Source organism: Accipiter gentilis, chromosome 7, assembly GCF_929443795.1.
Source record: "Accipiter gentilis chromosome 7, bAccGen1.1, whole genome shotgun sequence".
In the NCBI taxonomy this organism is placed as follows: Eukaryota; Metazoa; Chordata; class Aves; order Accipitriformes; family Accipitridae; genus Astur; species Astur gentilis.
The window spans coordinates 705,023-719,131 of NC_064886.1; positions in this window are offsets into that span (position 1 = coordinate 705,023).

Genomic DNA, 14,109 nt, shown 5'->3' on the forward strand with positions numbered 1-14,109 from the left:
TGGAGTTGGGACGAGATCTTGAGGCCAACAACCCTGGTCCGTGTAAGATAACTGATGGAATTTTTAATGACCATATGTGATCAGCATCTCAAATTTTGTCTGAGGCGTCACCACCAACAGCAAAGCATACTTATTAAAAAGCAATGTTTCCTGAAAACCTGCCTTAAAGCAAAGCACTGAACAGGTGTAGTCGATTTCTTTATCAAGGAGGGTGTTAGGCAAGTGCCCTGGTAGAGGTTCGTAACTATCTGTGTGGGAGGGAGATTTCTGACAGTAGAGGGCTCTTCAGTTGCACAGAAAAAGGGCTAATTCAGTGTCTGGGGTTGTGAAGCAAGTTATAGAAAGTCAGGCTAGACTTAAGATGCAATTTTTTAAAAGTGAGGGTTTAACTTGTCTTGAGAAGTGGCCAATTCCTCCCTACTTGTGCTTGTTTCCTGGAAAGAAGAGGTGAGTGGAAGATAAGAGCTGGATGAAGATCTCGCCCTCTGATATGCAGTCTGAGCTTCCTGACTGTGACCCTGCAGATCTGTGGACCTGAGCTGGGCTGGGACTTTGGCTCAGAGCTCTGCTGGACCTACCAAGCATTTAGAGCCACTACCCTTGTCACATTTCGCATCTGTTTCACCTGCTGAGTGATCCAGAATTGCAGTGCTTAGCAATCTCCATCTTCCTACTGGAAAAGCAAGTGGTTACAGCCAGGATCTATTGATCCCACCACCACCACCAGATCCATGCTGGAAGGTTACCCACTCCTGGACATCTCAGCCCAGACCTACAAGGCATTGGCTGCAACAGGTCTTGCCACAGAGAACACTCCTCTGCCTACAGACCTTTTGCTTAAGGTGCTGAGAGGAAACAATGAGCCGTGCAAGGCAAGGGATGGAGAAACTTGGATGGCCAAGGGACAGAAAAAGATTGTCTTTTGCAGAAAATCTCAAGTAGAGGAGATTTATTCCTCATGTAATGGTATTTGTTCACTTCTTTATCAAGACAGACTTTATCTGAAGAGTGCACATCCACTACCACTTCCTGAAATGCTCTAAAACTGAGCATGAATCTAGAGGACCTATTGGGAAATCATCCAAAGAGCTGAGGTGATAATTTCTTCCTTTCTCTTAACCCCTGTTCCAGCTTCAGCCTTTTTTGGGATCAGCAGCAGCCAATGCTGCAATTATTCCTGATGCACAATGTTTGCTCAGCCTCTGCTTTTCTTTGTCCCTTTCTCCTGGAGTGCCTGTCCCATCAAATCTTATAGTGCAGACTGTCCTGGTTTCGGCTGGGATAGAGTTAATGTTCTTTCTAGTAGCTGGTATAGTGCTGTGTTTTGGGTTTAGTATGAGAAGAATGTTGATATAACACACTGATGTTTTCAGTTGTTGCTAAGTAATGTTTAGTCTAAAGTCAAGGATTTTTCAGCTTCTCATGCCCAGCCAGCAAGAAGGCTGGAGGGGGACAAGAAGTTGGGAGGGGACACAGCCACGACAGCTGACCCAAACTGGCCAAGGGGTATTCCATACCGTGTGACGTCATGTCCAGCATATAAACTGGGGGGAGCTGGCCTGGGGAGATCGCTGCTTGGGAACTAACTGGGCATTGGTTGGCGAGTGGTGAGCAGTTGCACTGTGCATCACTTGTTTTGTACATTCCAATCCTTTTATTATTATTGTCATTTTATTATTGTTATTATTATCATTATTAGTTTCTTCCTTTCTGTTCTGTTAAACTGTTCTTATCTCAATCCATGAGTTTTACTTTTTTTTTTTTCTAATTCTCTCCCCCATCTGACTGGGGGCAGGAGGGAGTGAGTGAGCAGCTGTGTGGTGCTTAGTTGCTGGCTGGAGTTAAACCATGACACAGACACTGGCAGGAGATCCACAGGGCTGTGCTCCCATCACTCATCTGTGCTCTGCTCTGTGGGGATCTCATGTCTCATCTGGAAATAGAAGCGAAGGGGCACTCTGGGGCTCTGATCACACACTAGGTCCGGATCCTCAGCCATTCACACCATGAAAATCTTAGAGTATAGACAGAGGGCTGTCCCTTGTTCTGCCTCATGCTCTTGGTCTCCTTTCACCACTGGTGTCCCTGGTTGGCTGTAGCCATTGAAATGTAATATATTCCCTCTCATAGGGAGAAGGGAGATGGAAGTCATTGGGTAGTTTTCTAGATGGGAGGGGAAGGAACCAGTCACAGCCCTGAAGATGCAGTGTGGAAACACATCCATGTGGAGATGTTCAGTTCACGATTTTTGACAGAAAACACACATTTTCCTCAGCAGGCAGACACATAGGGGGGAAAACACAACAGCACTGTTTAGCTTAAAAAGAGACATCCCAAACCTGAGTTTTGTTTCAAACCCATTTGAATGAAACTGCTTTAATCAGACTTCTGCCACAGTATCAGGAGTTGGAGAGTGCCAGTGGGGAACCATATTTTGTGTTATTATGTTTTTACATAACCAAGTATGATGGAGGCTTGCTGCTGAGCTGCTCTGGAGCTGAGCTCCCACCCCACCTGCCATCCAGTTTCTCCTGTTAAGACTGGAGAGGAACCAGACCTCCTCAGCTCTGCTGATGAAGGACTAATAAGGATTTAGTTTAAAGATGCGTATTTGGCAAATCCTTGCCTGATAGCTTGTTGACCAGTGACAAGATCAAGAGTCTTCTCAATGCACAGTAAACAAATCAAACTCTCGACCACATTTGCTGCAAAGAAAACCAAAATGCCTTGATCATCAATCAGAAGGACCTGCCACATGGCAGGAGCTTGCAGGCAGAAAGCAGAGGCAGCCTGGGAAGCCTTGGACTCCAGCCAGCAAAGCCTGAGCTTCCCAGCCGTGCTCCAGGTGTGTGTGCAGTCACACAAACCATGCCATATGAGAGATCCCTGCTGGGTAATGAGGCACCGCCTGGGCACATCTGCAGTGTGTCTCAGTTCAGTTCACCCCAGTGCTCTTTTCCTCTTTCCTGTCCTTCCTCCATCACTCGTGTCTGGGCAGCAGGGAACTGGAACTGTTGGAATTTGGGTCTCATACTGTTGCATCTCACTAGGGAAAAACGTAATTTCCTTGTGAACTTGCAATAGTGCAGGGAACTGCAGGATGTTTTTTATTGCTGCAACCATATTCCTGCAGTCACCCAGCCGTGAGCTTTCTCACAATTATATGTGCTCAGAAGAGGTGACTCCCACCTAGCAGCTCCCTATGAAACTGTAATGTTCCTTTGGGATCCCACCTCTCCTCATATGATCGGCTACACTTTGAGGCTGCAAGAAAGAAAGAAGCTGGGCTTCTTTTGTTTCTTTTGCTGCAGTGTATTTAGCCATGGTTACAAGACAAGGAGTTCTCAGATGGCTCCCACAGCCCTGTGTGCACAGAGCCTGCACAGCCACCCACCTTGACATGCCAATAACCACATGCATCACATGCAGCCAAACACACCCACAGGCACATGGGAAACTGCGCCCATGTATACACACATTTACACAGACGCAAAGAAATCATTAGTCCCTATCAGCCTTTAAAGTGGACAGCCTGCACTCAACACGCAATCCATGATTGAGGGGCTATGACCTAATCCATTATCTTGGTAAAGTATTGCCTGTGCATGGAGGCCATCCTGCCTCCCTTTGGGAGTCTCCAGTACCCCGTGGCTCACTAACGTCTTCTGTTCAGTTAAGTGAAGCTGTTCCCATCTGCTCTGTCCATGCTAACAGCCCAAGCCTCTGCAGCCGAATCCTGTAATGTTGCATGCATACAGTGCATATCCTGGAAAATAGCCCTGAATATATGGTACACAGGGAATATCTCAGGAACCATATTTATTGCCTCTCAAGCTGTGGTGTGCTTAGCTGGTGACACCTCAGTCTTTACCCAGCCTGGATCCTGAGCTGTACTTGTTCTGCACAACACCTTTACCAGCATGATGATGTCTTCACTGTACGTCTCCAAGGAACTTGCAGTCCATTTTCCTTTGGATGCTAGGGTTGCTCTGGACTGGACAGCAGCTGGACTGGATTAGTACCTTTGGCAGAGCCACTACTTAAGGTCTACACTTTTACTAGGATCATACAGTGGTCTGTTTTGACATGAAGATGCTGTCATGCCTGAATCACATATGTTGCCTTGGTCACATTTCCATGTGTTTTTTCACTGCTGTACCACAGCCATCTTGCTTGCATACAGAAGCAGCAGCTTGTGGCAGCCATCTGTTTTCAATCTGTGGAAACAGAAGAAGCCTTGGCATGTGCCTGACTTCTACAGGCCTGTGTTGATCCCACCATCCAGCTAAGCAGGCTGAAATGGTTTGCCTGACACTCTCAGTCACCCCAGAAAGTGGTGCTCACTAATTATAATCATGGAATCACCGAATAACCCAGTTTGGAAGGGACAGCAGGAGGTCTGTGGTGCAGCTACCTTCTTACATCAGCAATGAAATCAGACCAGGCTGCTGAGGACTTTCTCCAGTTGGGTCTTTAAAACCTCCAAGAACAGAGATGCTACAGCCTCTCTGGGCAGCCTGTTTCTTTGCTTGACTGTCCTAATTGGGAGAAAACTTTCCTTATATCCATCCTGAACCTCTCCTGTTTCAATTTATGTCCACTGTCTCTTGTGTTTTCATCATGCACCACTGTGAAATGCCTGGCTCTATCTTCCTGATGACCTTCTCAAAGGCACTGGCAAACTGTTAGGACATGCCCCGAAATCCTTCTCTTCTCCAGGCTGAAGAAACCCATTCCTGTGCCCTCTCCTCACCAAGGCAAGTGCTTGGGCCCCACGACCCTCTTGGCGACCCTCTATAGAACTCCCTCCAGTTCATCAATATCCATTACTGGGGGTCCTACAACTGGACACAGTATTCTAGATGTGGTCTAGTAAGAACAAAGTACAAGGCAATGATCACTTCCCGTGATGTGCTGGCCATGCTCCTGTTAGTACAGCCCAGGATGCTGTTGGCCTTCACTCCTGGGATGCACTGGTGGCGGGTCAGTCTGAGGGAGGAACAAGGAGAACAAATGCATGGGCTTATGCAGGACTCAGCACAAATTTCAACATATCAGAGACCCTGTCAGTGACTTTTCCTGGATGTAGACCGGACCCTTCCTGCCAAGACACCATGTTGACAGCCAGTCTATAAATGTTACCAACAGGTAGGGAGATGGAATAGGTCACATTGTACTTTTCTGCAGGAAATTACATTTTGCAGTCTGTGCCATGTTACTTTGTTATTACCAACACATAAATCTGCAAGTGCACAGCTTATTGAGGCTCTCTGACAGCCAGGAGATGGGGAATTGTTACTATGACAGATGGACTGACAAGTATACTCCTATAGAAAAAACTTTGTTCAGCTTGGAGTTAAGGCTGTAAATATATAAACCTTACATAAAAGGAATGTGATTAGAACAGTGTGGATCAAGAGCATGAGGCATCCCATGGCAGGCAGCGCTGTGAGGAGGAGCATGGCGGGTGCTGGACGGAGGCAGGGCTCGAAACTGGGCTGTTTTCTCCCCCTCTGGTTCCTATATGTCACATAGTGAGTATTATCAGGTTAGAAAAGTTGCTTAATGATTCCATGATCTTTCAGACCTGGCTGTAAGAACAGCAGCCAGGCTTTGCTGTCATTTGGCTAACTCATGGACACTTGCGGAAAGGAGTCCCTATGCCCTGGGTGATACCTCCACCCTGGCCACCCGCGAGTGAGAGTGTGCAGAGGCCAGATATAAAGGAAACAAGGCAGGAAAGTGCCTCCAGAAGACTTTCAGGATGATGCCTTCCACTTCAGGAAGATCAAGGATTAATTCTCCATTTCACTGAGTTTTCAAACTTGTTTCATTACTAGCAAAGGGAAGTCAGCATGCCTGAGCTCTGCCGAGTGCTGAATGCAGCCTGGGCCAAGCCTGGGGGTATGAGCCTGCGGAGCTTGCAGAAAGCAAGCAAAGCAAGAGGTCCACGGGGGTGTGCTGGGGTACAGAGCAAACCACCCAAGGAGAGATGCCAGCTGTGGTTCCTCTTCAGTCTCCCACAGCATGGCGATGCTCACCCTATCTCAGCCATGGTGGTATTGCCATTCTCAGAAAGGAGAGGATCCACCTCAAAAAAGAGCTGTCATCTTGGTGCTCAGGCCAGGCAGAAATTTCCTGTCAAAACAGCATTTCAACAGAAAATAAAGCTGGTAACTCCAGACACTGCCTGTGGAGGCATCTGCTGGGCTTGGAAACTCTGGACTTTCTGTGAGAGAAATAAAAATGTGGGCTTTTTCAGCCAAAAGCCTAACAGGAATGTCACCTTCTCAGAGGGACAGCTCTGCAGGGAAGACATCCAGGTTTGTGCAGGGAGCAGGGCAAGGATGTGAGCTGTCAGGGATCTCCTGACCTTCTCCAGTGCTTTTCTGCCTGGCAGTGTGTGGTGGCTGTGCTTCCTGGGCGAGCCATCATTCCCCTGGCAGCCGCTTATCCAGGTCTGCCGAAACAGTCCCTGTCCCCCAGCACACCTTCAGAGATGTGGCTCTTTCCAAGGCCACTGCCAACTCGCACTGTGATAGGGTTCAAATTAAAACACCGGGAGCATAAAGCAGAGGCTTGGTGAGCTGGATGACCATATGGACCATGTGGCTGTGCCCGGATCTTCCAAGGCACCTTATCACCCTCTCAGCATTTCAGGGATAACTGCGTCCACCCTTCTCCATGGTGGTGGCTGATGGGCATTGCACAGGGGACCAGTGAGCCAGACCCAGCACCCCATGGAGACAGGGGACCATGTCCTGCAGCACTTGTCCTGCCACCTCACACAGAGCGGTAACTGTCTGCAGTTCAATGAGTCTGGTCTCTTGCTAAACATGCTTGACATTTGATTTGAGGAATAAAGGTCAGGCTCCTCAGAAAATGGTAATGCGGGTTTAATGAACAAAACCTGTCAGAGTCTGCATTCCTGCAGCTTTTTTGGAGGGTAACAGAGTCTGGGGAGTCATGCTGCCTGCTCTGGCAGTGATGGTCTCGGCTGCCTGCACCCTGATCTTTGCACATCCCCATGCAGCGAGCACTGCCATGGCTGGTGGGGACATGCCTGGGTATGAGAGAGACAGAGCGCCCAACCCAGCTCCTGCAGGTGTCACTGATAGAGGGGAGCAGGCTCCCTCTGCACCTTCAGTCCCCTCTTAAGGTTCCCTCTTCTTTCTGAGAGATAAACCTTCTTCTCCTGGAGCTCATCCTACAGCACTCATCAGCCTGTAGACAGTGGAGCAGTGAGGGCCAGAACAGCCCAACCCTGGTGTAACCAAAAGCTTCACGCCTGGAGCATGGCCCAGTTTCTGTGGCAGCATCACTGGCTGCTCTTTTCTCTCGTGTCAGAGGTACCTCAGTCCTACTCCAGCCATTGTATCCAAATTTCTTGTATAATAGGGGGGAGTTTAGGTCTGAAACTTTTTTCTTGGCACTATATGAAGTAAAAAAAGTCTTTCAAAATAAAGACAGATTCAAACAAAATATTCTAGCATTTCCAAAATGAGAAACTGAATTAAGTTTGGCCACTTTTTGTCAAATTCAGCACAAATTCCAGGATTGTTCATGTCTTGCCTCTTTTCAGACTTTTTTCTCTCTTTTTTTTCCAGTGTTTTTCCAGCTCTGCAGATCCCCTTAGCCCTGTGTACCCACCTCTCTCCCCCATTCCTGGGAGCTGTTCTCCCTTGTCTCCCTCTCTAATGGACATAAGCCTTGCTTTTGTGTCTAATAATGTGCATCCCACTGCAATTTCATGCTTTTACACTCACAATGTACACAGAGAATACAACTCTTTTCACATACAAAATTGTAAATACATGGCTAAACCATGACAAATTTTGTATTTGCAATGAAATACTCTCATTTATAGATGTGCATGTTTTCTGGACACAAAATGCTTAAACATTGAACATCTTTTGAAGCTAAACAATCTCTTCCAATCTAATTTAGGAGCCATCAGCAACTCTCAGCTTTCCATAGCTGGAAATCACTGCTGATGTATCTTCCCTCCTCTGCTTTGCTTTCTTAAATAATGGTAAATGCTAGATATCATGTTTACCTCTGCAAGATAGCAGAGTCAGTCAGCTCCCTATGGCCTAAGCATTAAGGTTTTCTTCCTCTTTACTCATAGAATTACATTTAAAAAATCTACTCTAAAAGTACACTGACACTCAAAGTCAAGTGCTTCAAATATCGGAAGCACCAAAATTAAGGCTGTCCTCAGCTCCAGCCTCTTGAGCAGGATCATTACAATGCAGTCTTTAATTACATGATCATATACTAGTTTTTCCACAGAATCCCCAACTCATTCCATGCCTGAGTAGTCATTCGATATTTCTCTTAATCCTCCCCATTCAATGTGTGCCGCAGGCTTTATTTGCTGCACACCATCCAAACCCTCTGTTGACTACACAATCATTCATTTCCCCTTGGGTGTTTCTCTGGTGCTTTCATCAGGGTCTGTGAATGCTTCTCAAGTGCTAACGAGTTTATTTCCACAAAACACCTATGTAATGACCTTGCACTTTCTCCCTTGAGAACTGAGGCAGAAAGATGAGCACCAGTATGAGAGAGAGTCTGAGTTTGGATGCTTTCATACCATCCCACGCAGCAGGCCCTGGTGCTTGATTTTCTGTGGACTTAGCATTTCTTTACATTTCATCTGTTCAAAGCATAGCTCCTGTTGGCTTCTGTTTTGAGTGCTCAGCACTTCTGCAAACCTGACCCTAAGGATCTCCCACTAGGGACCCTGGAAATGAGAAAGGCATAATTAAGCCCAGCTCTAAATTCTGGAGGAAATGTAAGGGTAGGAAGGAACCCCCATGAGAGTGCACTTTCTTCTCATGCAATCCCTTACTTTGTTCAGTAAAGCTTTTCTGGTCTTCTCAGGGAATGAGGCATACTGCTTTGTTACACAGTCCCTAGAGTGAGCCCAACCCATGCATTGCATAGAGCCTGAATGAGAACAGAACATGACTGTGTAACTAAAACCAGTAAAAAAGACACAGCCTTTCTTGCTCTATCCCTCACCATCCCCTTCTCATCCCCTCTCCACCTTTAGATACTTCCTAATCCCCCTTTGTCCTTGTGTGCCGGTTCTTGTGCACCTCTTCCACCAGACTTGTCAATTCAAAGCAGTCCACTCTTCCTCATCCCCAGGAGCACTCTTCTGGGCTGGAGAGTCTCCTCCAACCATGGGTCTTAGGCTGGAGCAGGTGTCTGGCATCATGGACAATTTTCATCCTTATCCATGGAGATAAGGAAACCCATCCTAAGCCAGAGATGTGGGAACTGGTTTCACATCACTCCTGTTTTGCCCCTTCCTCTGGGAACAGGGGGTCCAGCCTGAAGGCCAGAGGTCCTATGTCACACCAGAAACCTACAGAACAGCAGCAGCATCTGTCCCCAAACAGTGTATACCTTGAATGCCCCAGCCACTTGCTGCTGACCAAGCAGAGGCTGAGCTGATGCAGAGGCAGTGGGGTCTGGGGACATGGTGCTGCAGAGAGCAGATGGATCAGGAATGAGCTCAAGACCACAAGGCAAGGCAGAAAAATGCTGCCAGGGTCCATGGGATGGTGTGCAGGGGCGCAGTCCTAGCTGTCCTTGTGACACCTGTGATCCCAAACTTGCCATTGTGGAGGCAACTTGTTTTCCCCATGTTGTGGGGAAATCCTCTCAGCTCTGCCTTGGCTCCTGCTTTTCCCAGGATCATTCACTGTGCTCTTTCTACATTTGGCTGTATCCAGCCTTGGTCAGATGTGAGTGCAAGCGCTGGAGGTGCTTGCAGAAGCTGAGTTAGCAGCCTGGCTAGTACAACACCCAGGGTCCAGTGAGTGAGAGCTAAAGCAATGGCTTAAAACACTAAGATTTAACCCAAGTCATTCCACTTCCATCTCATGATGGAGCTTGGCATGGTGTGTTTTCCATTTTTATTTCCCAGCCACTAACAGGACTTGGTATCTGTGGCAGTTTTTAACGCCAATGACTCAGGGTTTTAGGAAGAAACCAGACCGGCATTTGAGAGCTGGTCACCCCTCTGCACTGACAACCTGCTGGGAGCTTGACACCGATCCCACATGTAACAGCAGCAGCAGCAGCCCTCCCACCCTGTGCTTTGCACAGATCCTGCTCTTCCCCAGTTGATGAGATCCCCAGAGGTGGGTGAGCAGCTGACTGTCCCTTTCCTTGTCGTCCAAGCAGCCTTCAACTCTGCTTCTCTGTTTGTTTAGAAAAGGTTTCATGTTCACCTTCCCAAACTCCCAGACAACTGCTCTGACATATTTTCCCTGTCAATGCAAAGACAACACAGTCTGGTAAAACAGCTGCCTGAGCCTCCCAGGTTACTACGTTCTTGGTACTAAAAAGCCGTTTTCCGATGGACTGACAGGGCAGTTGCGAGTCCCACGCGGTCCAGGCTGGTACTCCAGCTTGCCCCTGGAGAGGCACAACATGTTCCCACTTCCAGACCTCCTTTTCTTGACAACATGTCCTTTCCAGACAACATGGATTAGCAGCTCATACCACACTGATCATCTACTTTTCAAAGTGGGTAACCATGCTACATTGCTCTGTATTCACGCTCACTTTTGCTGGCTTTTTTGAACACACCAGCAAATTAGTGAAGTGGTACAGCGTCTGGTACCATGCTGGCCCAGAGCAGGGCCAGCAGGAACTCATGTGCAACCGGCAGTGCAGGGGGCTTCACAGCAATCCACAGGGGAAAATGCCGTTCCTGCAGCAACAGAGTTTGTGGTTGTACTGCAAGAGAGGGCAGTTTGCTGGCCGCAACTCCCCTGCTGCTGGGCCTGCCCTGTCCATACTTCCAGTATTCTGGTCAGGAGTCTTTTAACTGAAGCCTTGTGGTGGAAATCATGTCTAGAGGCTTCCAGTAAGAGCCATATTCTCCTTCTCCACATCCTGGGACTTCCAGTAAGAGCCAGGCTTCTCTTCAGAGTTCGTGCACCTTAGAGTAAAGCTCTTCCAGCCCCCCTGAAGCAGGACCTTTGGGTTCTCAGATCTTGCATGATCCTGCATTTCAGCTCACGCTGTTCAGCAAACTCATCTCACAGGGATGGCCAGGTTGCTCTGCACTGCTCAGCCCACCCTGCTGTTTGTGGAGGCTCACCTGTCCACCCTCACGCCTCCTTCCAGACCTCTGGTAATGCTACCAAACAGTGTTTTGGATGTGTGTGGTGTGGTGGGGTTTTTTGGTAGCAGGGGAGGGGGCTACAGGGCCGGCTCCCGTGAGAAGCTGCTGGAAGCTTCCCTGGCTCCAACCCGGACCTGCTGCTGGCCCAGGCCGAGCCCATCAGTGACAGTGGTAACACCTGTGAGAGAACAGATTTAAGAAGGGGAACCTGCAGTGAGTAGGGGATTGGAATGTGAGAGGAACGCCTCTGTGGATAGCGAGGTCAGTGAGGAAGGAAGAGGAGGGGATGCCCCTGCAGCCCGGGGTGAGGCGGCAGGCTGTGTGTCCGTCCCCCCCCACCGCCCATGGAGGGGAGCGGGTGCCCCCCAAAATGGCCGCGAGTCGCGCGCTGGAGCAGTCTGTGACTGAAGGACTGCACCCTGTGGAAGGGACCCGCGCTGAAGGAGTCTGTGAGGAACTGCAGCCCGCGAAAAGGGCCCACGTTGCAGAAGTTGGTGAAGGGCTGTCTCCCGCGGAAGGGACCCCTCGGCGGAATCCTCCTCCCCCTGAGGAGGACGGAGCGGCAGAGACCCGGTAGGAGGCACCGACCCCGTCCCCTGTTCCCCTGCGCCGCCGGCGGGAGGAGGTGGAGAGAACCGGGAGTGGAGCGGGAAGGAGGGAGGGCTGGGGGTGTGTGTGTGTGTTTTCAGGTTTTGTTTTACTTCCTCAGATCCTTGTTTTGACTTGGTTGTTAGTAAATGAAATTGATTTTGTTTCTTCCCCAAGCTGAGCCTGCCCTTTGCCCGTGACCGTAAGTGGGGAGTAATCCCTCCCCGTCCTTATCTCGACCCATGTGCCTGCCTTTATATTTTCTCCTCATCCCGCCGGGGGGTGGTGGTGGTGGGGTGGTGAGCGGCTGCGTGGTGCTTTGTTACCGGCTGGGCTGAAACCACGATGAAGAGGATGGCCAAAACCAGGCCCCAGGGAGCCCTAATTCACCCAGCCTGGATGATGGTTTCTCGTGGTAGCTCTTTATTGAATGCTGCCTCACTGCAGAGTGGGGCATGTTTGCTGGCAACGGGGCCAGCTGGAGCCTCTGCAGGTCCCCAGGTACTGCCCCAGGTGAAAGACGGGAGTGGGGGCTTGCAGGGGGTTGATATGGATGGGAGCAGCCCTGGAGGCTGCTCAGTGGTGTTGAAGGCAGTCAGCTGGATGAGTCCAAAAAGACCAGAGAGGAGAGACGATGTGGCCTGCTGGCCTGAAATATCAAATTTGTGAGAGCTCTTCTTATAAGGAACCCTAGGACAGGTGCTGTAGTGTGCCCAGTGGTCCCCAAGGTGCATGTCAAGCTCTTAATCCTCAGTGAGCTCAGCCCAGGCTGAAAATGGTCCTGCCTGCATGGCTTTCATGGATTTGGCATGTGCTGGTTGCTATTCACCTTCCCAAAGCCATGCAGACCATGTCTGTACGTTGCCCTTTCTGTGCCCGAATGTCAGCCCGGCACGCTGGTGTCTGGCTCTGCTTATGAGTGGTACTTCGGAAGGGCTTGGTGGTGGCCAGGAAGGCTGGCTGTCCTTGAGAAGCTTTCCCCAAACTGTTCAGGCTCTGACTCTTCCTACCTGCATTTCCACAGGCAAAGGGCACCGGTGTGTGTGTGTGTTCAAAATTCAGGGATCCAGTTAGGACTGGAAGGATTGAAGTGCCTGGAGAAAATTAACTTGTTTGCTTGTTCAGGAGGGAACTGGAATGCTTGTACCGTGACACTAGCACACTGCAATACAGAAAGTTAAAACCGTAACTGAGAAGAAACACAGTATTTTAGTGTCATGAGGGAATAATGTCTGAAGCTCATGGTGCAGTCTCATAGCTTGTACCAAACCTTCCAACAAACCATTTACAGAAATGCAAAGAATCTCTTTTCCCCACCTGTGAATGACTGCAATGTGTTTCACTGTCAAAGATGACTTGAACTGAAATGAAACAGTTGAATTGGAAAATCACTATGATTTTGGAGAGAGTTTAAATGATTTGTTAAAGGATTTGTTATTGTAGGGTACACAGGGCAAAGCCAAACAAGAGTTATTGACTGAGTAGGCTGACTTCTGAGCATGCACGTGAAATTGCTGTACCTATGACATGATGCTACAGGTGCTGGAGAGCTAAAACCACATTATGTGGTCTGTGCAGCAACTTAAATGAGTGGTCAAGCAAAAAGGCACAGCATGGGAAACATTCAAAGACTCTGTGCTTCATATATGCAATAGTCCCATGCTGCAAATGATTTTCAGTTCAGGAACAAACCCTACAGCTAGGGCAACAAATTGGGGTAAATGTAGAGCTAGTGTGCTCACCAGAGTAAAAGGAAAACTTAGCTTCACAGTGGCAGATAAAAAGATGAAGCCCACTGGGAATGCAGTAGCACCTATGAAAATGTTTAATTGTGTTAAAGGAAACAAAGGGTGAGTTTTGTGTTTCTTTGCAAGTAGTAAGTGAAAGATTTCTTACATGGCCTGCAGGGTCTCTCATTTCACAGCAGGATTACTAGAAGCTGCTCAGAAAGCTGAAACATTAGCAAGTTTTGACTGTAAAATAAACATGTATGAAAGATATCCTTGCTTCCCTGTGCTTTAAAGTGACAGTAACACAGGTCCTCTGTCAAGGAATTTCTGGTCTGTTGACACTCAGATAAAGGGTCTGTGTTTATTGTGCAGGATGGATGAAACACCTTTTGTGTTTTGGCAAATGGAGGACTCTGGCCCTGCAATGGGTCAAGCTCTTGAGGTGGGATGCTAGTGGTGGGATGAGGTTCCCATATAAAACCCTAAATGTAGGTTTCTCTTTGTCAGGGTCTTCCTGTGCAGTGGCTGCCCAAGGCCCCATTGCATCCCCTGGAGATCTGAGTCTCTATTTGGTGTCAGCCGTGAATCTGGGGCACCTGCACATGCAGTCTACCTGCCTGTGGGAGACCCAGATCCTTCTGG